The sequence below is a fragment of the Bos grunniens genome, chromosome 20 (assembly GCF_055505025.1).
Source record: "Bos grunniens cultivar Pamir isolate PY7600 chromosome 20, Bosgru_T2T1.0, whole genome shotgun sequence".
Lineage (NCBI taxonomy): Eukaryota > Metazoa > Chordata > Mammalia > Artiodactyla > Bovidae > Bos > Bos grunniens.
The window spans coordinates 32,356,254-32,382,057 of record NC_141184.1 but is presented as its reverse complement, the minus strand read 5'-3'; the positions used below and the strand labels follow the sequence as shown (position 1 = coordinate 32,382,057).

Sequence of the window (25,804 nt, the reverse complement as noted above, 5' to 3'; positions counted from 1 at the left end):
GACTCCCCACCAGACTCCACTGCAGCAAGTCAGAGTTTATACCAGTCCTCTTCATTCATAACACTTGTCCTTAGCTACCTGTGGGACTCCCAAGGTCACTGTCTATATCAGAGAGAAAAAGAAAAGGACAACATCTAGAAGCCCTGTGCCAAGAGTAGCCAGAACTTAGGCTCACCTCTAGCTTCGCCCCTTATTGACTGTGCCATGTTCAGAGGGCTCATTTCCCTTTCCTAGACCTCAACACCTGCTGTCGATTGAGTTCCCCCCACGACCCCATTCCAACGACTAGAGCCCTGTACTCCAGTGGGATGAAAATGTGTTAACCTCATTAAAACTCAAAGCTCCATACTGTTCATCCCCAGATCTTCTATCTACCACTCAATGATTCCACCAACATGTACTGCTCACAAGGGATTTGATGCTGAGTAAGACGGCCCAGACCTCCAGAATCTGCCAGTCTAGAAGCAAAGTGACTGGTGCAGACAGAGAAGGCGCTCAAGTCAATTCAAAGAACTTGTCGAAAACAGCTTACATTATTCACCTTCTGTTAAAGCCAGCTCAAATATTCACTAAAGAGATAGAGGATGTCACCTAAAGTGGACAGTGACAGAACAAGCTCCTGAGCATGGCTAATGGCCCTGGGATGACTCTCTCCCAGCATCTGCTACTTCCCAGAGATGGGCTAGTTCCTCTGAAAAAGCCAGCTTCTGAGGACCAGCTCCCCAGCTAGGAAATGTGACCCTATCTTCCTCGGGTCCCTTTTGGAGGCAGCCCCATAGGCTAGGAGACTGAGAGGAGAAGGACACAGAGAATTGGAGATACTCCCCCCCACCTGGTTGAGCAGTCAGAGATTGACCCTGTGAGCTAGAAGTGTCGTGTGCTGGACCCAGGGACATCATTCCCTCCTTCAACAGGAAAGGGAGGAAACTGCTGTCCCCTGGAAAGCAGAAAACGGTATGTACCAGCACTAGACCAAGAAATATCCCTGGGGTGAGGAACTCAAGACCCAGCCTTAGAATCCAGCACATCTCTGTGAAATAGTCATACGACAGGTTTACTACTTATTACTCCTAAATAGCGTTTTACTGCTTCCAATAGAAATAGCTCCTAAAAATTTTCGATGGTACATAGACTGGTTTTCCTACTGAGGGTAAAAGACCCACAGTTATTACTTTGCACTCTTGTAGGATAAGGCTCTCCAGGTGGCGCTAGTGGTAAAGAATCTGCCTGCAATACAAGAGACACAAGAGATACAGGTTCGATCCCTGGGTCAGGAAGATCCCCTAGAGAATGAAATGGCAACCCACTCCAGTATTTCTTGCCTGAAAAATCCCATGGACAGAGGAGCCTGGTGGGCTACAGTCCATGAGGTGGCAAAGGGTCACACATGACTGAGCAACAGCACACATACACGTATGATATTGTCAGGTCTGAGGAATAGTGGCACTTGTTAGAAAACAGACCCCTTGTCATTGTACTCCCGACCTTATAAGGTGGCTGTTAAAAGTAAATAGGACAAATGCAACAAGATCTTCTAGGTACATTCAACAGATCTTGGGTTAACCTGGGGATTCCAAAGATGTTCACAACTAGCTGAGCCCAGGGACTGCCACGAACCTTTTGAAACCAACAAAGATTACAAGTGGATAGCATCATTGCATGTAAGTGAATTTCCCTCTAGGAAAAGATGTCCAACACCTGCATCCAATTTGCAAAAATGTCCATCTTTGACTCAAAAATATTTAAGAATTCCTGCTAGATGGCCTGCCTCGGTCTGCAAAATGAACTTCTCTTGGAGGAAAACACTTGACTCTGTGCTGCCCTAGAGCAAAGGAAGCTGCGCAGCCTTTTATTCCCCACCAGTGAGCTCTGCCAAAGCTTTCTTTCCTGGCTGGGTTTCTGTCATTTCAGCCAGCAAAAGGAACTGGACAGACGTAGTGAAAGTGAAGAGAGAGATGCTGCTGGGGTTGTTAATTCTAGACTCATTTAGCTCTTTAAAAAGAAAATATTCTGGATTAAGCAAACTGAGTTCATCTAGAAGGAAAGAAAAAAAAAACTGTAGATTGATATCACTGTTGCTGCTACTGCTAACTCACTTTATATATCACTGTTACCAATTGCAATACTTAACAGGGACAAGAAGAGTTAAGGTTTGAAAGTAATTATTGACAGCGAGGAAAATTGATACAGTAGAGGACAAAATGCTTATGCTTGATTACTTGATGATAAATTTGCTGTTTGCTGCTGCTGCTGCTGCTAAGTTGCTTCAGTCGTGTCCGACTCTGTGCGACCCCATAGAAGGCAGCCAACTAGGCTCCTCTGTCCCTGGGATTCTCCAGGCAAGAATACTGGAGTGGGTTGCAATTTCCTTCTCCAATGCATGAAAGTAAAAAGTGAAAGTGAAGTCGCTTAGTCGTGCCTGACTCTTAGCAACCTCATGGACTGCAGCCTACCAGGCTCCTCTGTCCATGGGATTTTCCAGGCAAGAGTACTGGAGTGGGTTGCCATTGCCTTCTCCGAATTTGCTGTTTACTAAATGCCAATTTTAGGAAAAAATTATGTATTTTCTTGCACTGTACAATAAACTCCTTGGCCTACAACCAATTTTTCTCACAACTGGATTTTGTTCATTTAGAAGCAGGGAGGAACGAGTGATGAACTCCCAAAGATTGCCCCTTACCCAGAGGTGACCGATGGCTGTGGAATTTATAAGGCAAGACACTGTTTCCAGTGAAGGCCAGTTACTACAGGAAGAACTGGACTAGGTCCCAGGTTCAGGTTAGATGAGGTGAGACCTATCGCACAAAACCAGCTGGTGAAGCAGGCAAGACACAGTAACTGTTCCAAAGGCGGGAAGCAGGTTTTTAAACTATAGGTAAGGCTCAGACAGTAAAGAGTCTGGCTGCAGTGAGGGAGACCCAGGTTCGATCCCTGGGTCAGGAAGATCCTCTGGAGAAGGAAACTGCAACCCACTCCAGTATTCTTGCCTGGAAAATCCCATGGGCAGAGGAGCCCGGTGGGCTACAGTCCACGGGGTCGCAGAGTCGGACATGACTGAAATGACTTAGTACGCACATACCTATTTAAAGACCCAACCTCCAAATGCAGTCACATTCTGAGGCACTGGGAATGAGGATTCAATATTTTGTGTGGGGGGGAGGGGCGGTGGGGAAGGCATACAGAATCCAGTCCATAACAGTTGGCTAAACTTCACTCTTTGCAACTGAGCAGTTTCAAAGAAAAAGAAAAAGAAAACCAAGGCTCAGAGAGGTGATCTGACTTCCCTGAAAAGGAATACATCTTCTGAACTTCAGCCTGCATTTGGCTAACTACCTCCACTCCTCAGCCTTTAGATTTCTGTTTCACTTCTCCTCCAGGCTCCCGAAAGTTCAATATCTGATGAACACCCTGAAGGGCTTTATGGCAACACGAAAGGATGGGTGGATGTGTATAGTTCAATGTTAACCACCTACTATGTGGCAGACACTCTACTATACACAGATTATAAAACTGAAGAATGAGGCATACTTCAATGAGAAGAGGTTTTGTTTTAAAACACATGTTAAGTCCGTAAAATTACTTGCTAAAATTACTAATACCCATCGGTGAGCCTGATGTCAAAGGCTGGAGCAGTCTGTTCATTGCAGATGGCTGGAGATGGGAAACTGAGTTTGATTAACAATCTTTCATTAAACTACTACCACCTGTACTTTTCAGCTCATGGGTAGCAATAAAACAAGAAATAATCTCTAAATCACGCAGCATCTTCATGATTTTCTTAAAAGGATACCATCAGTATCATACACCTATGTAAATAATTAATGGGGGGGGGATCTAGAATCCTTTTCACTATCACCCATTTAAAATACACCCGAGGCTTTTGATATATTTAGCTTAGTCTTGTCAACTCCTATATTCATCATTTCTCCTACACAGAGGATATTCAGTTGGCTTCTAGCAAAATAATGCACAGCACTAACAGTGAATGCTTTCAGTACCATGAGTTAAGGACTGTCTGATATGACAGTTTTTCTTTTACGTATTTCTGGGTATACTATTTTATATGTTGATTGCTCCTGGATCTTCATATTAAGGTCACCATTCCCCCCAACCAGAGAAAAAAGAAAACATGACCTCAGGATGAATGCACAAAAATCAAAGCAATGATGAATAAACCCTCTGCAACAATTCAGAGAGATACACTTTCTATTCTTGGAAATTCAATGTGGTGGGTGTTACTCGAGATCATTTCTAGTCTGTTTGGATCCTGTATGGAATGGAGAATGAGTATCACTTGGTCATGCTCATCCATAGCTGAACTGCTGGAAGGCTAAGGTACTAAGAAAAGGAAAGATGGGCATGCTTCTGAGCATCGTATTACTTATATTTTCCTCTGAATTGAGGTTAAGGCAAATGTTGAAGAAAAATTTGAAGACACAAGTGCTTTGTGGGATAGATCACATGGATTTAATAGAGTGCTCTGTTTATAAGAACCTATATTTTTATCCTGATAGAACCTGTAAATAAGACATCTGGGGCACTCAGTTGCAGCCGGGGTAACAGCCAGCACCACTGAGGATATTCAATATGTGCTAAGAAAAATTTTAAGTAGAAAATCACAACAAAAGGCATGAAATTCAAATATTTGAGTACTTACTGTGTGCAACACTGTTCTTGACACTACCAATTCACTAGTAAACAAAAGAGACAAAACCCTGTCTTCATGGAGTACAGATTCTAGTGCAGACACTCTACTAACGTGAACTAAACTAATATTAATTCCTGGCAAATTAGAAGGCAATTATGTGCTAGGAAGAAAATAAAGGAGAAAAGCGAATTCGCTGGTGGTCCAGTGGTTAGGACCCAGAGTTTTCACTGCCAAGGGCCCAGGTTCGATCCCTGGTCCAAAAGAAAAACAAGAGAGAGACAGAGAAGAACACCAGGCTATGCCATAAAGGGGTGGCCAGAGAAGGTGATTTTTCTGAGTGAAGAGCTGAGGGGTTGAGTGGCATAAGCCTGCAGACAGCTGGCAGAAGAGTGATCCAAACAATGGGGAAGAGTAAATGCAGTGGCTCTGAGGCAGAAGTGTGCCTGGCAACTTGAAGTAACAATGAGGAAACCAAAGGGTTTTAATGCCTTAAACTGCTTCCAGATTAACAGAGTTACAATCAGATGGGAAATGTCATGAACACAGCCATATTTTCATACACGCATAGAGCAGGTACATGCCTCTGTAAATGGGTGGTGGCTCAGACGGTAAAGAATCTGCCTGCAATGCCAAGGACCTGGGTTTGATCCCTGGGTTGGAAAGATCCCCTGGAGAAGGCAACAGCTATCCACTCCAGTATTCTTGCCTGGAGAATTCCATGGACGGAGGAGCCTGGCAGGCTGTAGCCCATGGGGTCGCAAAGAGTCAGACATGACTGACTTTCACTTCACTTAAGCCCCTAATCTTTCCAAGCTTGAAGAAATGAGGAAGAGAAGGTTGAGCAAGTAATCCAGGGTTACACCTGAGTGACTGGCCAAGAAAAGGCTTTAGTATAAATATCCCAAAATCGCATCACACTTTTGTCTCAAGCTTCGATCCCTGGATTGGGAAGATCCCTTGGAGAAGGGAAAGGCTACCCACTCCAGTATTCTGGCCTAGATAATTCCATGGACTGTATAGTCCACAGGGTTGCAAAGAGTCGGACACAAATGAGCGACTTTCACTTTCACACTTTAAGAGGCACTCGTTTTTCTAAAAAAAAAAAAAAACTGAAAAAACTGAAGAACTCAGCCAACTAACATAACCTTAAAAGCTAAAACTGATTAATTTCACTTTTCATTCAGCAAGTAACTGAGAGACCCTACATATACCCTATATACGTGCTGAAGAAGAAATAATAAATGCATCATTACCTAGATCCCACTACTCAGCAATCAACTGTATAGGTGTGTTTCACAGAGAAATTGCTCAAGCAGAACACATTTCAGATGTTGACTGTAGCATTGTTAAGTTAAAAAAAAAAAAGTAGAAAAAGATCAACTGTCCTATGCAGAAAAAGTGTAACAGTGAAAAACTGGAAACTCTCAAATTTTCTCTTGGCAAGGGAAAGAGCATGCTATAATTTATTCATACACTAGAATTCTCTGCAGCAGCTAAAGTAAATAAGATCTACAGACATCTCAAACACATAGACAAATTTAAAAATGCAAGCTGTACGTATATAGAATTATGCTACTTAAATAAAATGTTAAGCTTGGGGATATGGTTTGTAGATATGTAACACAGAAGTACAAACACGTTTGGACACTTTGTATACTGACTTCACAGTAGTGGTTATCTGAGAATGGATGCAGAAGAGGAGGGATGGATAAAATATTTCAGTTGCAGTTTATTTTTGACGAGAGGGGGATATGAAGCAAATATGGAAAGATTAGGAACTCAAACATAAGTAGTGGAAAATGGAAGCCTTACTATGTTCTCTTTTTGTATGTTTGAAATTTTTCATACTTTTACTTTATAAAAAAAAAAAACAGGAAGGATAGAAGGAAGGGATAGACAAAGCTCCTCCATCACATTCCAGTAACTCCAAGGCCAAGTTTCCCTAACTTTCAAAGCTCGGGTTCTTCACCCTTAAGAGGTGAGTGATGCTAGATGTGCCTGTCTCAAAGACGCCACAGAAGTGGCAGTCTGGAGACAGAACTTCATTGTCAGATACAATACTGGCAGACAAGGGCACTACATCGTGTCCCCACTGAATCTCCAGGGCCCAGCAGCCATTACTTTATTTCAATTTCACAGATAATAGTAATAAGATTTTTCAAGAGGGTTATAACCCCTCCCCAAGGAGTGTAAATGACACAATAAATGCTTTACTGAAGCATCTCGATGAATGCAGACAGCCCAGAATGGGACCACCTCTCCCACTCCAAGTCATGCAAGGACTAGTTAAAAATTATAAGAACAGGATACAATTCCTCACATAAAATCAACTATTTTACAAGCAAAATAGAAAAAAATATGACACTGGTTAAGCATCACTAAGAAAGGATAATCAGATTACATCCATCAGTAATAAAATTCCCAGCCACACCTGTAAACAGGACTCCGCAGGCTGGAGACCAAGCAATCAAAATCCAGCCTCCCTGTGATGCGCTGTCTCCTTTTAAAGTTTGTCCAAATCTCAAGAAGGTGAGAGTCTCCTCGCTAAGATGAGCTTCTGCTAAGTCTTACTGACCGACAAAACCAACTCCTCCCTCTGCCAGGCTCTGAGGAGCTTGAGATCACATTCTCCAGGGAACTGGCAACGTTTCCCCATCCCAGGGCGCTCGGGAGTCTCCTCTCCCGGAAAGAAAACAGAGCCCATCTAAATCACCTGTGAGCCTGCGGCCAAGCGAAGCCGCAGGTCCAGGTGAGTGACCTCGAGTTCGCACATTTCCCCAATCGTCGGAGACGAAGTTGCGCTGAACTGGGCTCTTCGGAGAAGCGCCAGCCTAGGCACAGAACTCAGGCGCTGGGAGATCACTTGCAACCTCTCCACTTTAAAAGCCCCGGGCTCCATCTGCCGCGTCTGCGGTCTCTCCCGGCTCTCAGCCCCACCCCCCTCCACAAAAGCGGGGTACGAGGTCCACAGCAAAGGAGAGTGCGAGCCTAGGGTTAGCAAACGGACTCCGCAAACTGCAGAAACTAAACCGCGGGCACACAACCTGCCCGAGCCAGCAGCGAAGGGAGGAGGGTGGGTTAGGGAGGGCACCCACCCTTCTGGGCAGAAGATGGGGTAGATGGCGGGCGGGCGCCCCTCTTGAGGCTCCAAGAACTCCCTCCTTCCGAAGTCTGCCCGAACTCCAGCATCCCTCCTCCCGGCCCTCCTCGGAGCTACGGTGGGGAAAAGGACTCGAAAGATGGGGGAGCTGAGGGGTGGTGGTGGGGGCAGTTGCAGGCCTGGAGTGGTCCCGCCTGCACCCTGAGGGTTCCCGGAGTCAGGAAGAGAACAATAGCGGACCCTCAGTCGCCCGAGCCCTCCGAGTCTCCCGCTCGCGCCTTCCTCCCCAGCTCCTCCAAGTTCAGCGCGGAGGCGGGTCGAGTCCAGAATCGGGGACCTGGGGGAGCCAGACGCCGGGCGGACCGGGCAGGTGGGACTGGAAGCAGGCTCGGGGTACCCAGAACGCCCCGCCGGGAGTGGAGGGGGCTAGTCATTCATTCCCACCCGCGGTCCCTCCGCACCTACCCCTACCCCAGCCGGCCTGCGAGTGGCGGGGAATCAGCAGGAGAAAGCCCCTCTCCTGACTTGGCGCGCCCTTCCTCTCTACTCGGACCCCCACCATTCCCCTCTTCCTCTGTTTCTCCGCCTGTCCTCTGCAGACACTTGGCGGCAGGCGGGGAAAAGGGACTGGTGGCGGGACCCTCGCAGCCACTCCGCCCTGCGCGTCCTCCGCGCCTCCTACCCTCATCGGAGCCCCAGACACAAAGGCGGGGACCCGAGCTGAGGACCCCGCGCCGGGAAGCCTCCCAACTCCCGGCGCCGCGCACTCACCCCATCTAGGCGGCGGCAGCGGCTCCCCGGGTCGGCCCCGCTGGCTGCGCAACCCCGCCCGCCGCTTCCCCAGGAAAACGCGGCCGCCGGGCTCGCTTCCTGCTCGGCTTCCTGCGCCTCGGTCCCTCCTCCTCCTCCTCCCCCCGCTGCGGGGGTCCGTGGGCGCCGCGGCTCCCGGGCTGGGCCGGCGGGGCGGGGGTGGCGGCAGCACCACCACGTGGCCGCCCGGCGCCGGCCCCCGCCGACCCGGATCCCGCGGGAGCCGGGAGGGAGGTGCTAACCATTCCCCTCCTCTTCCACCGCGCGCGGCCCCAAATTCCGCGAGTCAGGTGATCCGGCCCCGCGCTCCGGCCGCAACCTGCGGGAGGTGCTCCCGGCCCGCGCGCCCCAAGCGTCCGCAGCCTGCTTGTAGTTTTCCGCGGATCGTGGGATTCTGCCCGGTGAATCTGTTTGCATCATCGTCACCTGAAGCTAATGGAAACCACCGGTGTTCCGACCCCCGGGATTTTAGAACGGATGAGATACTGAATAGTATTCATTTCTGGTTAACGTCCAAAGTCGTTTGTGGTCGTGTTGGTGTTTGCAAGTCACTAATCCAAGCGCCTTCTACCCAGAATCAAATCGGTCATAGTTTCCAAAATTATTGAACAGAAAGGAAACTAAAACCTGCTCAGAGTCTCTGGATTGAACCAGTTGGTCGGAGCGACTGTTTCCTAACGTTCATCAGGTGGCAAGAGAAAACTACCAGCGTTCAGCGCTGCTCGCGAGTTAGGAAGGAGACGCCTACTGTCTGAACTGAGAGGCACCGTGCGGAACGCCCTCCCTGTGGGGTCTGGAATGCCGAGGGGCCCGGCCTCAGAGCCCCGGAGCTCCTCTCCCTTCCCCACGCCCCTGAGCCCCCTGCGTTTGAATCGTAATGGACTCTTGCTTCAGCTCCCAAGGATTTCAAAGCTCTCCTCCTCTCCATTAATTTGGGACGCCTTTGCGATTCATTCTGGTCATGCCAACCAGCTATGACTTTAAAAGTCTTTTCACCAAAGCCCCTGTGTTCTGTTAACTCCAAGTCCTTTGCAGGAAGCTTTCTGGAAATAAATATGTGGTATGAGTCCCTTTTTGGTGAGATCAAATCTAAAGCAATTGAATTTTTTAAAAAATCCAATACAAATGAAATTCATCTAAGTTCAGTTTATAATGTCTTAAACAGATCCCCACGACTACCAGTCGGACTTTATCTGTACCCCTAGCCCCCCACTACCACCACCAGCAGCAAGCCAAAGGAACAGCCTGTCTTAGCTTTGACAGGTGACATCAGAGACAACTAGCTGCGTGGTCTTCCCTTCCTAAATCATAGGTCAGCAATTCCTTAGAGAAGTGATGAATAGCTGGTTTAAAGCAAGATGTACACTCCTCTTCCTGTCTTTTATCCCTCTCAAATAAAATCACCATCTAAAAGACACCTGAACTGATAAACTTCTTTTTGGTTTAATGCTGGCGATTTCCACAGTACAGTTATTCATTGCAGTTCACATGAATGGTGTAATGTAGGGTATTTATTGGGAACAATACTGCCACGTGTTGGTTTTCTGTTCCCCTTTCAGCAGGTCAGTCTCGCTGAACAGTGGCAGCTAGGAAGATGTGCACTGGAGCTCACTGTCCTGTGCTGCCTTGAAAAGTTGTGTGCTGTGCGTAGTCGCTCAGTGGTGTCCAACTCTTTGTGATCCCCATGGACTGCAGCTCTCCAGGCTCCTCTGTCCATGGGGATTCTCCAGCCAAGAATACTGAAGTGAGTTGCCCTGCCTTCCTCCACGGGATCTCCCTGCCCCAGGGATGGAACCCACCTCTTCTGCACTGCAGGCGGATTCTTTACCACTAGCGCCACCTGGGAAGCCCCAGCTACAGAATACGTACCACCTTCCACCAACCCAGGGATTGAACCCTGATCTCCCGCACTGCAGGGGGCGGGGTGGGGGTGGAGGGAGTGGGGGCTCTGGGGGGTTCTTTACCGTCTGACCACCAGGGAAGCCCGCCTTGGAAAGTTGACATGTGTGTACTCTGTAGCTGGGGCTTCCCAGGTGGTGGTAGTGGTAAAGAACCTTGCCTGGAGAATCCCACGGACAGAGAAGCCTGGTGAGATACAGTCCCTAGGGTTGCAAAGAGTCCGACTGAAGCGAATTCACACACACACACACACACGTTCTGTAGCTGAAGGAGTTAAAATAGCAAACAATAATTGTGTAAGGCTTCCCTGATGGCTCAGATGGTAAAGAATCTCCCTGCAATGCCAGAGATCCAGGTTCGATCCCTGGGTTAGGAAGATCTCCTGGAGAAGGGAATGGCAACCCACTCCAGTATTCATACCTGGAGATTTCCGTGGACAGAGGAGCCTGGCAGGCTACAGTCTATGGTGCCGCAAAGAGTTGGATACAACTGAGTGTTTAACACACACAGGGTCATCAGCCTTTTATTCATAAAATAAGAACATTATTCATAGAATAAATTATTTTTCTCTTTTACATGACCAGACCCTGTCCCAGCCACTTGCCTGGGAGCCCACCCGCCTTTGTCAGCTCTGAATGGTTCCCACAGGTGGCTCGTGTGCTTATTCTCCTTAATTTATAATCCCACCTTCTCCATCACCAAGTCCAGCTCTGAGTGAGAGATTGTTGTGGAGGAAAGGACTCTTATAGTTAATCCACTGTGCTAAGACCCTTTTCCAGATCTCTGCCTCTGCTGAAACGCAGACCACCAGCTTCAGACCACAACAGAAGTTCTGCCACCTGTAGGGAGATTGGTGGTCAAGTGTATGTCTGAGCAGGGTTTTCTCATTGGTTGTTTTCACCCAGACCTTTTAGAAAATGCTAGTTGGGATTGGGATACATTGATGAGAGCCTCTGAAGGAGACCTGACCCAGGTGAAAGTGTTTGAGACATGGAAGCATCTCAACTGTATAAAACTTTTTGGGGCTGTAAATAGCATGTTGAACTTCAATAGGAGAATAACCCACAAATCAAAGTAACTATGGTGTGATATATAGTATTAAGAGTAAGAAGAGCCAGGGGACCAGATTTCCCAACCCTTCTGTTTGACTCACTTTTCATTTGAACTTCACCACATGTTTGGATCTCTCCTGGGCCACTTTCCCATTCAGTTAAACAGAACACTGAATTACATGGCCTCTAGCATCCTAAGACCATTTCTTTAGTTTGAACAGCTTTCACCGGCTATGTCGCTCTCACATGTGTTTGGCAAAGTATCTGATCTAGCAGGTCAGTCTTGCCATACCAACAAGATTGTAAATCCTAAGAGTCTTGCCATCCAGGACTTAGCAGCATCCATACATGAAATCCATTGGTTGGTAGGGCTCAGTTTTCATTTTTGAAATTAAATAATGTCACATCCCTTCTTTCTTGCTCCATCTCTTACCAATATCAGTTCTTCCCAAATTAAGGACTTTTTAAGTTTGAGGAACCAAAGGTAAGACTTGTTGGGATTAAAAAAAACTGTCTCTGAAGGAGAAAATAGAGATTGGCCAAAAAGTGCCAGAGCCAAAGTTACCCCTCCACTTTCTCTGGTGTTTGGTCAGGCTCTGACCGCACCTCTGGGTCTAGTTAGAGGCAGCATAATTGAAAGGAATGTGGTGTTACTGGGCCCCGTCCAGAGAATGGAACAAAAACACAATCAGAAGGCTGGAGAGAGATGATCTGTGGGGAGAAGCCGAAATATGTGTGCGTGCTTAGTCACTCAGTCATGTCTGATTCTTTGCAACCCCATAGACTGTAGCCCGCCAGGCTTCTCTGTCCATGGGATTCTCCAGGCAAGAAAACTGGAATGGGTTACCATTTTCTTCTCCAGGGGATCTGCTCGACCCTGGGATCACACTCATCTCCTGTGTCTTCTGCATTGGCAGGCAGGTTCTTTACCACTGAGCCACTTGAGAAGTCCCAAAAGCCCAAATATTCACAACAAAACCACCTTCTGTGTTTTCTTGGTGATGTTTCCAAATAGGAGGAAACTGTGACATGGGAGAAAATAAAATAACTCTGACATTTCTTCTCATCATGTAACAAGACCTTAATAATAAAGAAACCCGCAAATGCTGATTGGTCCATGGTTTTTCCACTTGCCAGGAAGCCAGCAGAAATTTCTCCAACAGTAGATTACTACCCTCCCCTTCTCAGTGACCTTGGTCACCTGATGGGGAGGTGAAGTTAAGATGCTTGGTAAAAATACATCCCACAGCCCTGCATCAAAGCCCTGCTCATAGGAATGTGGCAGAGAAGATAAGCATCTGAGCCTTGACACTACAAACCTGAGAAGGTCTTAAGACCCATCACTGTCCACGAGGAACGGAAAGTGTGCAGAACGTTCTATCTGGTATTGTAACCTCTACCCACACGTGGACACCTGAGACATCATTAGTGAACTAGGCTCCTGAGCACTCAAAACATCATTAGATGTGCCATAAATGCAGAACACACACCAAAATTCAAAGGCTAAAAAAGAAAATCATCTCACAAAAAATTTTTATGTTGATTACATATTGAAATGCTAATATTTTGGATATATTAGTTAAATATATAACTGACACTAATATCAGTTACTCCTTGGAAGGAAAGTTACGACCAACCTAGATAGCATATTCAAAAGCAGAGACATTACTTTGCCAACAAAGGTCCGTCTCGTCAAAGCTATGATTTTTCCTGTGGTCATGTATGGGTGTGAGAGTTGGACTGTGAAGAAGACTGAGTGCTGAAGAACTGATGCTTTTGAACTGTGGTGTTGGAGAAGACTCTTGAGAGTCCCTTGGACTGCTTGGAGATCCAACCAGTCCATTCTGAAGGAGATCAGCCCTGGGATTTCTTTGGAGGGAATGATGCTAAAGCTGAAACTCTAGTACTTTGGCCACCTCATGTGAAGAGTTGACTCATTGGAAAAGACTCTGATGCTGGGAGGGATTGGGGGCAGGAAGAGAAGGGGACAACAGAGGATGAGATGGCTGGATGGCATCACTGACTCGATGGAGGTGAGTCTGAGTGAACTCTGGGAGTTGGTGATGGACAGGGAGGCCTGGCGTGCTGCGATTCATGGGGCCGCAAAGAGTCGACTGAGACTGGGACACGACTGAGAGACTGAACTGAACTGAACTGAATATCAGTTATGTCTTTTTACTTTATTAAATGTGGCTAACTAGAGGACTTCCCTGGTGGTCCAGTGGTTAAGACTCTGTGCTTTCAGTGCAGGGAACATGGGTTCAATCCTTGGTCAGGGAACTAAGATCCCATATGCCATGCAACACAGCCAAAAGATAAAAGTAAATAAAATAACAATAAAATGTGGCTAACTAGAAAATTAAAAATTACTATCTGGCTTACATTGTATTCCTATTGGATAGCACTGCTATGGGGGCTAATATTAGCAGCTAGTACACATTTAGCACCTTCTATACACCAGGCACTCTTCTAAGTGATATATGCATTAACTACCATGGCCAGGTACTTAATTATCCAATCTGGGACATTTTCTGAGAGTGAAGTAGGGCAAGCAGATGCTAAACCAGCCACAACATCAGGACAAGAGGCATAAACTGAAACTGTCCTGAGAAAACTGAGATGTCAAGTCCCCTTAATGTTAGGTCAAAGTAATCCTTACATCAAACCTATGCTGTTTAGTCACTCGGCCGTGTCCAACTCTTTTGTGATCCCACAGACTGTAGTCCGCCACGCTCTTCTGTCCATGGGATTTCCCACGCAAGAATACGGGAGTGAATTACCATTTCTTTCTCCAACATCAAACATATAAGTACTGTTATTATCCCTTTGGGGCACACGAGGGAACTGGGGCACAGAGAGATTAAGTAACTTGCCCAAGGGCACACAGCTGGAAAGTGGCAGTGTTGTGATTCAAACTAGGGCAGTCTGGCTCTCAACCCTTCCCTCAACTGCCGTGCAACACTGTCTGCTCAAGAGTTAATATGGACGGAGGTTCTAGTAGATGCCATTTATCTTAATTCTCACAGCAACTTGGACAGAGCATTGTTCTGTTTTTACAGTGCAGAAACTGAGTTTTAAATAGTTCCAGCAACTTGTCCAAATCCTAGAGCCGGAAAGAATGGAGCCAAGAATCAAGGTTTGGGATGACCAACTCCAGAAAGGTCCTCTTAACTACCACTTTGTTTTGCTTTCAGGCCACCTATGTTTATAAACGACTCTTGAATTGACTCTCATCCTTCTCTCCGTTCTGGCAGAGGACTGGATGAGAGAAGATGAGAATGCAGGTGTCATCCCCTTGGGACAGGCAACTAATACCAAAAGCTCCATCTTTATGGCCTCTCCTTTCTCGGAAGGAGCATTGTAAGATAATCCAAAGAGCCATCCATGTGCCAAGTTGGTTGTTCTGCTGTGCATGTCAGGAATTCCAGAAAATATTTGCCATTGAGGCTGTGGAGGTAGTATTGTGAGGAGCTCACAAACATCAAGAAGACAGCTGATTATCTAAAGGCTAAGAGCAGGGGCTTTTACAAAGCTCCACAGTCAGAAGTAATAACAGGGTACATCATTCCATGAATGTGGCAGGGGCAGCTTTACTGGCTTCCTCTGCAGTGGATCACAATCTTAGCTGCTCCTTAGAATCACTTGCCTTTAAAAATCCCCATTACCTTGGCCCCACACCCTGGAAGACTGTTTTAAATGGTCTGGTGTGGGACCCGGGCATTGGTATTTTATATTTTCCCCCTAGATTGTCATAAAGGGGTACCATGGCAGTATTGGCTGTCCTGACTGTCCCAGCCATGCCTGGAGCATCTAGTTCTTGATTTAGCATTGTAAGCAAAGTGAGTTTAAGTGAAGAGGGTGGGTGAGTTATTAACGGGCCTTACAAAAGCTGATGCTTCAGAATGATCTCTTCATAGAGTGATTCTAAAACAAAGCCACTATTTTTGTTGGCCTGGTCCATTTGTTTTGTGTTATGGCACTAAAACTGAGCTCCAGATTTTTGTCTTCTTCAGTAAGATCAACTTCTGCTTATAAGGTATTTTAATTTGTGTTTCTTCCTTAACTAAACAGTGCACACATAATACATCTGTGTCCTACTTTGGCTGATGAGTTATTTTGCATCTGTTATGGCTTCTTGTTTATGTTTTTCTAAGGTTTGGTAGCCATTTGGCTTCTGTTATTCATTTTCACATTCCCAGTTTTGTGGCTTTCTTTAACATCCTTAGAAGACATGAAGTAGTTTGCTTCTTGTTCTCAAAATTGCTCTTTCGACTTTGTGAGAGAACACATTTTTAAGAGACATTCTATGGCAGACAGTTCATACTTAAGACATACGACTACACTACTATGAAGATATTTAACAAAATTCCACACACCCTTTGTTTGCTTTGCCCTTAATACAAATTCCTCAATGATCCAAACATGCATTGTAAGCAGGTTTCTCTCATTGGAGGTGGGGTTCTTCTAAGGTCGAGTTATCACTCCTCCTTTGCTTTCTTTGAGAAGAGTCCTGTGATTTCTTGTTCTAGACTTCCTGTTTGAGTTTCAGAACAGAATTAAGGCTGTGAAGATGTTTCTGACTGTCGCATGACATGCCAGAAGGCAGAGGCACCACCGCCAGAAAGATCGCTGTGGACCGGATTCCTTCCCCAGAGCCTAGGTGGGACGGGGAAAGTGCACAGAAACCAGCCGAAGCCAGCAAAGAGGCCATGGTGACCGCCTGCCATGCATTCCTAGAACCCTCGGGACACAAACGCCAAGATGACAAATTGGCTTTACAATAATAGAGCAGTTAAGAGGCAGGAGGGCAGGGTTCTGGTGGTGAGGATATGGAGGTCACCGTTGACCAGGTAGAGGAGTTTGTCCTTTTGAATATGTAACAGGGAAGGGAGTTTTGGAGGCCATTTGGGAGAATCAGAAGATAGGTTGGCACTGAGTTAGTTTGGGAAATTTGCCACTGAAAAACCCAGGTCTTTGGGGCAAAGAGAAGGTGGAGGTCTGAGTGGGTTTCACATTTGCTTTGTGGACTTCTGCAGGATATTTTAAAAGATTGTATTTAAACTGTGTGCCTTAAGAGAACTCTTCATTCACATCCAGCATAACATGCTCATATGAAGAAACATAGATGATGAGAACATTCTGTGTGTGCCCTCTCATCCCAGTTCACCTCCCTGATCACACTGCCTTCTGCTTCAAGTCTCCAAGTTCTTACTTGCATGTTCAGTTCAGAGGGACAGAAAACAATTCAAGGTCAGAGAGGCACTTGCAAAAATTTTAGAGTATCAAGTGTGAGGCCAGATCTGCAGAAGACTGGTGAGAACAGAGAAGCTGAATCCCAGCAGGAGCCCTCACAGTATGGCCCAGAGAGGGGACTTCTCAGCCCAAAGCTGCTTGTCAGCTTCTAGGCAGTAATCATGATTGACTGCTTCTTTTTCCTTTTTCATACATGGAGTAAAGATGAGAAATGAGAGAGTTTTTAAAAGGAAGAAATACTGTTAGGTTGTAGGCTGAGCCCTAGCTTCTCCAGTTACTAGTGCAGTGAGCAGAGGGAGTTTGGATTCAGTAACGAACCCACCTACAGTATCAGTTCTGTGTTCCAGGCAGGCAGAAGGGGATGAGCGAATAGCCAGTGTAGTCTGCCCCTCTCAGGAAGATTTTCTGAAAGCCCCATCCAACTTAATTTTATTGATCAAAATTGTATCACATGGCTGCCTTCCTCTGAAAGGGAAGGGAACACAGATATATATTTTTTAAACTGGGTACACTGTACACCAAATAAAATTGGGATTCTGCTAATATGGAAATGGGAAGAATGTTTATTGGGTTTATTGTTGCTGTAAAACAAACAGCTTCAAAACTTAGTGACTTCAAGCAACAACAGTAGAGTCTGTTATTCCTCATGATTCTGTAGGTTGACTAGGTGATTCTGGAATGGCCAGACCTGAAATGTCTCCCTCTGAGAGCTGTGGTTAGTGTTGTTCCCTGGTTGGAGGTCAGCTGGGGATTGTTGGCTGAGATCTTGGTTCTCCTTCTTGTGGTTTCTTGGGCTTCCTCAAGGACTGGTGGCTGGGTTCCAGGAAGGAATGTTCCAAGGGGATGTACCTCAGTCTACAAGTGCTCATCAAGCTTCTACTCACACCATGCTTGCCACAGTCCCATTGGCCAAAGCTAAAGGTGTTGATCTCGGGTGGCCTCAGTCTACAATGGCTTGCAGTGGAGCTTCGGTTTCCAGCCAGAAACGGGCTGGGTAGCAGTGGTGAAAGCTCCAGATCCTAGCCACTAAACAAGTAGTCAGTGACAAGGGCCCTGGCCCTTCGGCTTTGCAGAAAAGAATGTCCACAAAGATGGAAAGTAGTCATACAAGTATTTATTAAGAGGAAAAAGTACAGTATGTGTGTATCTATACATGGGCAGACTCAGAGGGAGAGTCCCTGAGTTGCGCCCTCAAGGCAGTTTGAATTACTTTTATGGGATATTTCTTCTGGATTTCCTTTGGCCAATCATTATGAATTGTCTGGTTCACAGTCATACTGGCTATATCTTAGGATCCTTCTGTGTGTGTGCACGCATCTCAGCCAAGGTGGATCCTACCAAAAATGCATCTTAGCAGCCTAGCATTAGTTAGCATCACTCCCCTTTGACCTCCAAAAAGCTTCTCTGTGCATGTATGGTTGGGGAGGTCTCCTGATTTCAGGAAGGAAAAATGTGTATAGTCTGAGCAGCCTCCTCCCATAATTGTCATGCTATTCTTATCTTGGAGTTTTGGTCAGTAGAGAATGAATCTCCAATTACTTTACCCCATGGGGAGCCCATCTGCCTTCTGCCTCAGTATTGCCAATGAATTTGAGGTTCTTGCTTCATCGTGAAAGATTTCACAGACAAAGTGATAGGTAAGAACTGGATTTACTTAGAAAGAAACACACTTTACAGAGTGTGGACCATCTCAGAAGGCAAGAGGCCTTGGGAGAAACACATTCCATGGAGGGTGGGCCATCTCAGACTATAAGAGAGAGAGAACCCTGAAATAAGGCATAGTTAGTTTTTGTGGGCTGGATAATTTCATCGGCTAATGAGTGGAAAGGTTATTCCAATTATTTTGGGGACGGGGCAGGGATTTCCAGGAATTGGGCCACCACACACTTTTTGGCCTTTTATGGTTGGCCTCAGAACTGTCACGGTGCTAGTGGGGGTGCCATTGAGCATGCTAGTGTATCACAATGAGCCTATAGTGAGTCTCAAGGTCCACTGGAAGTTGAATCCTCTGCCATCTTGGACCTCATTGCTTCCAACTGGTCTTTATCATGTCCTATGGCTACATCATTCTTTTAAAAGTTGTGCCCTGCCCCACTTCCATCCATAATTCAATGGCACAGCCAAGTCCAAAGTCAAAGCAGAAAGCAATTACAGAAAGTCATAAGAGCCAGGAATCATGGCTCATCAGGGATCAACAAAGTACCTGTCCACCACTGGTAGGTATTTAGCTACCAAGTGATTTTTTTTTGATCACATGTTTAAATTCATCAATGATTACTTTGCAGCAAATGTAGAGCAATACTTGGCAAGCATTAACTCTGAAAATCCTCCCAACAAACTCTGGGCTATATGCTCTTACTATTTCCATTTAGAGATGAGGAAATAGATCAGGGAAGCTTATGAAAGTTGTTCAAGGTCACATAGTAAGAAATCACCAGGGCTAGAACTTGAGCCCAACCTGAATATTCATCTTGGACAGGGGTTTGTGAGTACCTTCTGGTTGCAGGAAGGTGGGAGGAAATCAAATGACAGGGATCTAACAAAGTGGCCATTTAAAAGAGATCCATGTTTTTAATACCATTCTCTTTTGTTCCCTCCTGTATATAGATTTAAGGGCCTAGATCTGATAGTGCCTGATGAACTATGGAATGAGGTTCATGACACTGTACAGGAGACAGGGATCAAGACCATCCCGCTGGAAAAGAAATGTAAAAAAAAAGCAAAATGGCTGTCTGGGGAGGCCTTACAAATAGCTGTGAAAAGAAGAGAAGCAAAAGGCAAAGGAGAAAAGGAAAGATATAAACATCTGAATGCAGAGTTCCAAAGAATAGCAAGAAGAGATAAGAAAGCCTTCTTCAGCAATCAATGCAAAGAAATAGAGGAAAACAACAGAATGGGAAAGACTAGAGATCTCTTCAAGAAAATCAGAGATACCAAAGGAACATTTCATGCAAAGATGGGCTCGATAAAGGACAGAAATGATATGGACTTAACAGAAGCAGAAGATATTAAGAAGAGATGGCGAGAATACACAGAAGAACTGTACAAAAAAGATCTTCACGTCCCAGATAATCATGATGGTGTGATCACTGACCTAGAGTCAGACATCCTGGAATGTGAAGTCAAGTGGGTCTTAGAAAGCATCACTACGAACAAAGCTAGTGGAGGTGATAGAATTCCAGTTGAGCTATTCCAAATCCTGAAAGATGATGCTGTGAAAGTGCTGCACCCAATATGCCAGCAAATTTGGAAAACTCAGCAGTGGCCACAGGACTGGAAAAGGTCAGTTCTCATTCCAATCCCAAAGAAAGGCAATGCCAAAGAATGCTCAAACTACTGCACAATTGCACTCATCTCACATGCTAGTAAAGTAATGCTCAAAATTCTCCAAGCCAGGCTTCAGCAGTACATGAACCGTGAACTTCCTGATGTTCAAGCTGGTTTTAGAAAAGGCAGAGGAACCAGAGATCAAATTGCCAACATCCGCTGGATCATGGAAAAAGCAAGAGAGTTCCAGAAAAACATCTATTTCTGCTCTATTGACTATGCCAAAGCCTTTGACTGTGTGGATCACAATAAACTGTGGAAAATTCTGCAAGAGATGGGAATAGCAGACCACCTGATCTGCCTCTTGAGAAATCTGTATGCAGGTCAGGAAGCAACAGTTAGAACTGGACATGGAACAACAGACTGGTTCCAAATAGGAAAAGGAGTCCGTCAAGGCTGTATATTGTCACCCTGTTTATTTAACTTATATGCAGAGTACATCATGAGAAACGCTGGACTGGAAGAAACACAAGCTGGAATCAAGATTGCTGGGAGAAATATCAATAACCTCAGATATGCAGATGACACCACCCTTATGGCAGAAAGTGAAGAGGAACTAAAAAGCCTCTTGATGAAAGTGAAAGAGGAGAGTGGAAAAGTTGGCTTAAAGCTCAACATTTAGAAAATGAAGATCATGGCATCCAGTCCCATCACTTCATGGGAAATAGATGGGGAAACAGTGGAAACAGTGTCAGACTTTATTTTTCTGGGCTCCAAAATCACTGCAGATAGTGACTGCAGCCATGAAATTAAAAGACGCTTACTCATTGGAAGGAAAGTTATGACCTTCCATATAAGGAAGCATATTCAAAAGCAGAGACATTCCTTTGCCAACAAAGGTTCATCTAGTCAAGGCTATGGTTTTTCCTGTGGTCATGTATGGATGTGAGAGTTGGACTGTGAAGAAGGCTGAGTGCTGAAGAATTGATGCTTTTGAACTGTGGTGTTGGAGAAGACTCTTGAGAGTCCCTTGGACTGCAAGGAGATCCAACCAGTCCATTCTGAAGGAGATCAGCCCTGGGATTTCTTTGGAAGGAATGATGCTGAAGCTGAAACTCCAGTACTTTGGCCACCTCATGCGAAGAGTTGACTCATTGGAAAAGACTCTGATGCTGGGAGGGATTGGGGGCAAAAGGAGAAGGGGACGACAGAGGATGAGATGGTTGGATGGCATCACTGACTCGATGGATATGAGTCTCAGTGAACTCCGGGAGTTGGTGGTGGACAGGGAGGCCTGGCGTGCTACGATTCATGGGGTTGCAAAGAGTTGGACACAACTGAGCAACTGATCTGATCTGGTAGCAGGTACAGAGAGAAAAGTAAGCTGTCCCTGCCCATCAGAGTCAAGGTTGAAGGACTGTATTGAGAAGATGCTCACTGGCTTCCTGGCGGGTGATCTAGTGCACGTTGGACCCCTCTTCCCAGAGTGTACACAGCAGAAGGCAGCGGTGAAAGCACATATGAACCGGTTAAAGCTGGGATGGCTATAGTTACCCTGGGAAATTTGAGGAAAAAATAAAAGTGGGGGAAAAAAGAAATTTGCTGAACTTATACCTGTACAAGTGTGCCAGAAGTGAATCACCCTAACATGCTGGAAACACCATCTATGAATGAAAAGCATAGTGAAGATGCAATGCTTTTTCTATTTAAAAGTCATCTTCTCCAGTGTGGTCTCCACACTAGCCTGTCCACAGAAGTACTGACTCAGGCTCTTCACTGGGCGAATCAGAAAATCTGCATGTTTAAGGAGCATTCCATGGGACTCATAAATAATACGTTTGCAAATGATTGGTTTATTTTATTTATGATTGACTGATTTTAAAATGTTCTTTCAGTATGATGGTTTTAAAACAGGGCTTCTCAAACGTGCATCTGAGTTGCCTGAGATCTCTTTAAAAAGCAGGTTCTGATTCAGTAGGTCTTGAAGAAAGGCTTGAGAGTCCGCATTTTTAACAAAGTCCCACCCCTCATGCTGGTCTGAAGAATCACGCCCCATACCTTGTAGCCAAGTTTTAAAACCTTGGAGGGAAAAACAAACAAAAAACCCTTCGAAAGTGAAAGTGTTAGTCCATCAGTCATGCCCAACTCTTTGCCACCCCATGGACTGTAGCTCGCCAGGCTCCTCTGTCCATGGAATTCTCCAGGCGAGAATACTGAAGTGGGTTTCCATTTCTAAAAATAGGGAGGCAGACAAACACAAGGGGAGTCAAGGTGTGGGTGCCCACTAAACATCTGTGGGAAAGACAGATGTCACTGCCCTTTCCAAAGGGACAGGTCACTGATAAAAGACACAGACCTGGTAGCAAAAGAGGGAGTTTATATACACCCGAAACTAATACAACACAGAAAATCAGCCATACTCCAATATAAAGTAAAATTTTTAAAACAAGATTTAAAAAAAGAAGGAGCTTAGAGATATCCAGAACAGACTCCCTTGGTCAAGGTGAGACAGATGGGCAGTTGCAACAAGGAACAGCGATGAAGGTGTTTTTATAGTGAATCTGGACTGAGGAGCTGACACGATCTTTAAAGAACTTGAAGAAACTCAGAAAAAGTCAGATAGTGGGATTTCCCTGGTGACTGGTCCACTGGTTAAGACTCCCTGCTGCCAATGCAGGGGGCACAGTTTTAGCAAACTAAAATCTCACATGCTGTATGGCATGGCCAAAAGATTTTTTTAAAAACTCAGTGCAAAGTCAATAGAACGAAATGAACACAAATGTTTAGATAGGCTGAACTTCTAAGGTGCAAAAATACACAATTTGTATTTAAGAGTTTGTTTTCTTCCCAATCCTTGCTTTTTGTGTGGTTTTGTGCTGTTTATAAGCAGAAGGAACATACTGGTAGAATACACTCTGTGCTAAGTGTTACCAAGTCCAAGCTCACTCTGCCTGCTTCATGAGAGGCCAATAAATCCAAGGGACAAGGAGTTGAGACAAGGAATATGATTTTATTTGGAAAACAAACTGACCAAGAAGATGGCAGACTAATGTCTCAAAGCAATCATTTTTGGGGGTTCTGGATACCAGGTTCTTTTACAGAGTCAGAGAGAGAAACAATGAGGATCTAAAGTCAAAAGGCAGCATGGAGAGGGAGAGGCAGTGAGGAAGTAAAGTAAAAAGGGTCTTCAGTTTAGTTCAGTTCAGTTGCTCAGTCGTGTTCAACTCTTTGCAACCCCATGGACTGCAGCACGCCAGGCTTCCCTGTCCATCACCAACTCCCAAAGCTTGCTCAAGCTCATGTCCATTAAGTCAATGATGCCATCCAACCATCTCATCCTCTGTCATCTACTTCTCCTCCGGCTTTCAATCTTTCCCATCATTCAGGGTCTCTTCCAGTGAGTCAGTTCTTTGCATTAGGTGGCCAAAGTGTTGGAGTTTCAACTTCAGGATCTGTCCTTCCAATGAATATTCAGGACTGATTTCCTTTAGGACTGACTGGTTTGATCTCCTTGCAGTCCAGGGGACTCAAGTCTTGCAAAATATCTATGGGACATGTCAGCCTTTGGAAGGGATGTGTTAATCTCCTCTATTCACAGGTGGGCAGGGTCAGATTATCTCTATGAGCTGAACAAAGGCACTTTACCATCAGGCGGAGGAACAGGGTCTTTTGAGACATGCCATTGTGTATGATTGTAATAACAAAAGCAATAAAAAGCAAGTCAAAGAAACAGTTCCAACATGGAGTCAGGATTTCTTCTCTGCAACATAAGTCCCTTCAAAAGTAGATTTTTAATCCTTGCAAATGAATCTGGATACCTTACTTAAGCAGATTTCCCTACCCCCACCTCCCCCGCCCACCACTCAGCCAGAGGAGGTATATCAGAGCCGTCTCTTTCCAAAGGAGAGCCTGATACCATAACTCCAGCCAGAGGAGGTATATCAGAGCATTCTCTTTCCAAAGGAGAGCCTGATACCATACCTTAGTTACAGAGTGGCTAGAACCACTCCTTAGAATTAACAAAGTGTTTTTACACCCACTTGTCACATTTTTACCCCTCCTCCCATTATAAAAAATAAGATATGTCCATGGATTATTGGAATTTCATAGATGTACAAAGGAAAGGAGGCACTCTGTCCCACTAGACTGAAGCAAGAACAAGTTACTTCAGGCATAACTGAAGGTGACTGTGCTTCAGAGCCGGGGAGTGGACTTTGGTCTCCAACAGTATGGCTGCCTGGAAATTCTGAAAAAAATTTCCCCACAAGCACATAGAAACACTGAGTAATACACACCACACATCTGGTCAAAAGCAAAGGTAAATTTGTAAGACAGTAAATTCACAGGCTGTAAGAAAAAAAGTTGAAACCAGAGTGGTCAGCAAACCCTGAAGCATGGAGCTACTTGGGGGTTATCTGCCAATCCAGGGAGCTTGATTCTCCATGGGGAGACCAAAGGCCTGTTAAGATGGAAATTGAGATCTTAGAAAAAGTTAGGGGTCTCAAACATCTACATTCTCAAGTAAAAAGTTGGATTAGGAAAAAAAAATTCATCCTCTAGCAAAAGGAAGCCAATAAGGAAATATCTCTATTTCAGCTTTGGTCAAAGGCGTTGAAAATGAAAACAAAATAGCTCTTTACTGTGAATTTATAATCCCAAGCCTGACATTATAGTGATTTAGTATTTACTCTATTTGCACGGCCCAGGAAACTCCAGGGAGCAAAATTATTTTAAAAGTGCATCTAGTTCATAACACTCCAAGGCACCTGGTATCAGATGGGATGCAACCTCAACCTAGAGTCTTCAGGATTATTACCTTTAAGAGTAGCCTTATTTGTACTTAGTGTAAAAATGAGAAGCACATGAGAAGATAAGCCACCATAAACTGGGCTCAGCAGGCACAATGGACAATAGAATTAGACAATAAGAATTTCGGGCATGAAAGTGAAAGTGAAAGTCGCTCAGTTGTGTCTGACTCTTTGCAACCCCATGGACTATACAGAACATGGAATTCTCCAGGCCAGAATACTGGCATGGGTAGTCTTTCCCTTCTTCAGGGGATCTTCCCAACCCAGGGATCGAACCCAGGTCTCTGAAGCAACAGAAGGAATTGTAACCATAAGAAATGAACAAAAGACCATCAAGAATAAATGTTCTTTTAAAAAGAGCCAAATAGAATATTTAGAAATGTAAAATGTAATACTTAAAATTTCAAATATAATGGGTAGATTAAATGGCAGATATATCATAACTAATGCGAGAATTATTAACCTAGAAGAGAGGGGTGAAGACATGGAAACTATGTAATTGAGGCTGAGACATGGAGGAGAAAAGTAGACCTTCAAAATGTATCTAATTGGAGTTCCAAAAGGGGAGAATGGACAGAAGAAAGAATGGCAGTATTCAAAGCGATAATGAAAAAACATGAACTGATGAGAGATCTGAATTCTAAGTTTGAAGAAATACATCAAATCTGAAGCAAAATAAATAAAAATGAAATTCATTGCTACAAACATCAAAATGAAGCTTTAGAAAACTAAAAACAAAACAAAAAGAAAAAAAATCATAAAAAGAACCAGAAAGAAAGAAGAAATTATTATTAAAAAAAAAACAACAATTATATAATAGTCTTAACAACAACGAGAGGATTCAGAATCCAGAGGAACAATTCAAAGTGCTGAGAGAAAATAAGTGCCCCTGAAATTGTGTACCCTACATCATCTAGGACAAGGAGCAAATAAGACATTTTCAGAAGAATGTGAGAAGACAGCCTTA

At 44.9% G+C, this 25,804-nt stretch overlaps 1 protein-coding gene across 15 annotated transcripts in view; it reads right to left on the bottom strand.

Moving 5' to 3' along the window:
• Positions 1-8,646, bottom strand: part of RAI14 (retinoic acid induced 14) — a 162,880-nt gene extending 154,234 nt beyond the window's left edge. For 11 of the 15 annotated variants that reach the window (XM_086361335.1, XM_086361345.1, XM_086361339.1 and 8 more), the window contains exon 1: positions 8,520-8,646. The gene's annotated coding sequence lies outside the window, so the exon portion shown is untranslated. Of the gene's footprint in view, positions 1-7,079; positions 7,520-8,213; positions 8,237-8,519 lie in introns of those variants that run through there. The other 4 variants (XM_086361336.1, XM_086361342.1, XM_086361349.1 and 1 more) reach the window with 2 other exon arrangements.
• Between the last annotated feature and the right edge of the window lie 17,158 nt (positions 8,647-25,804).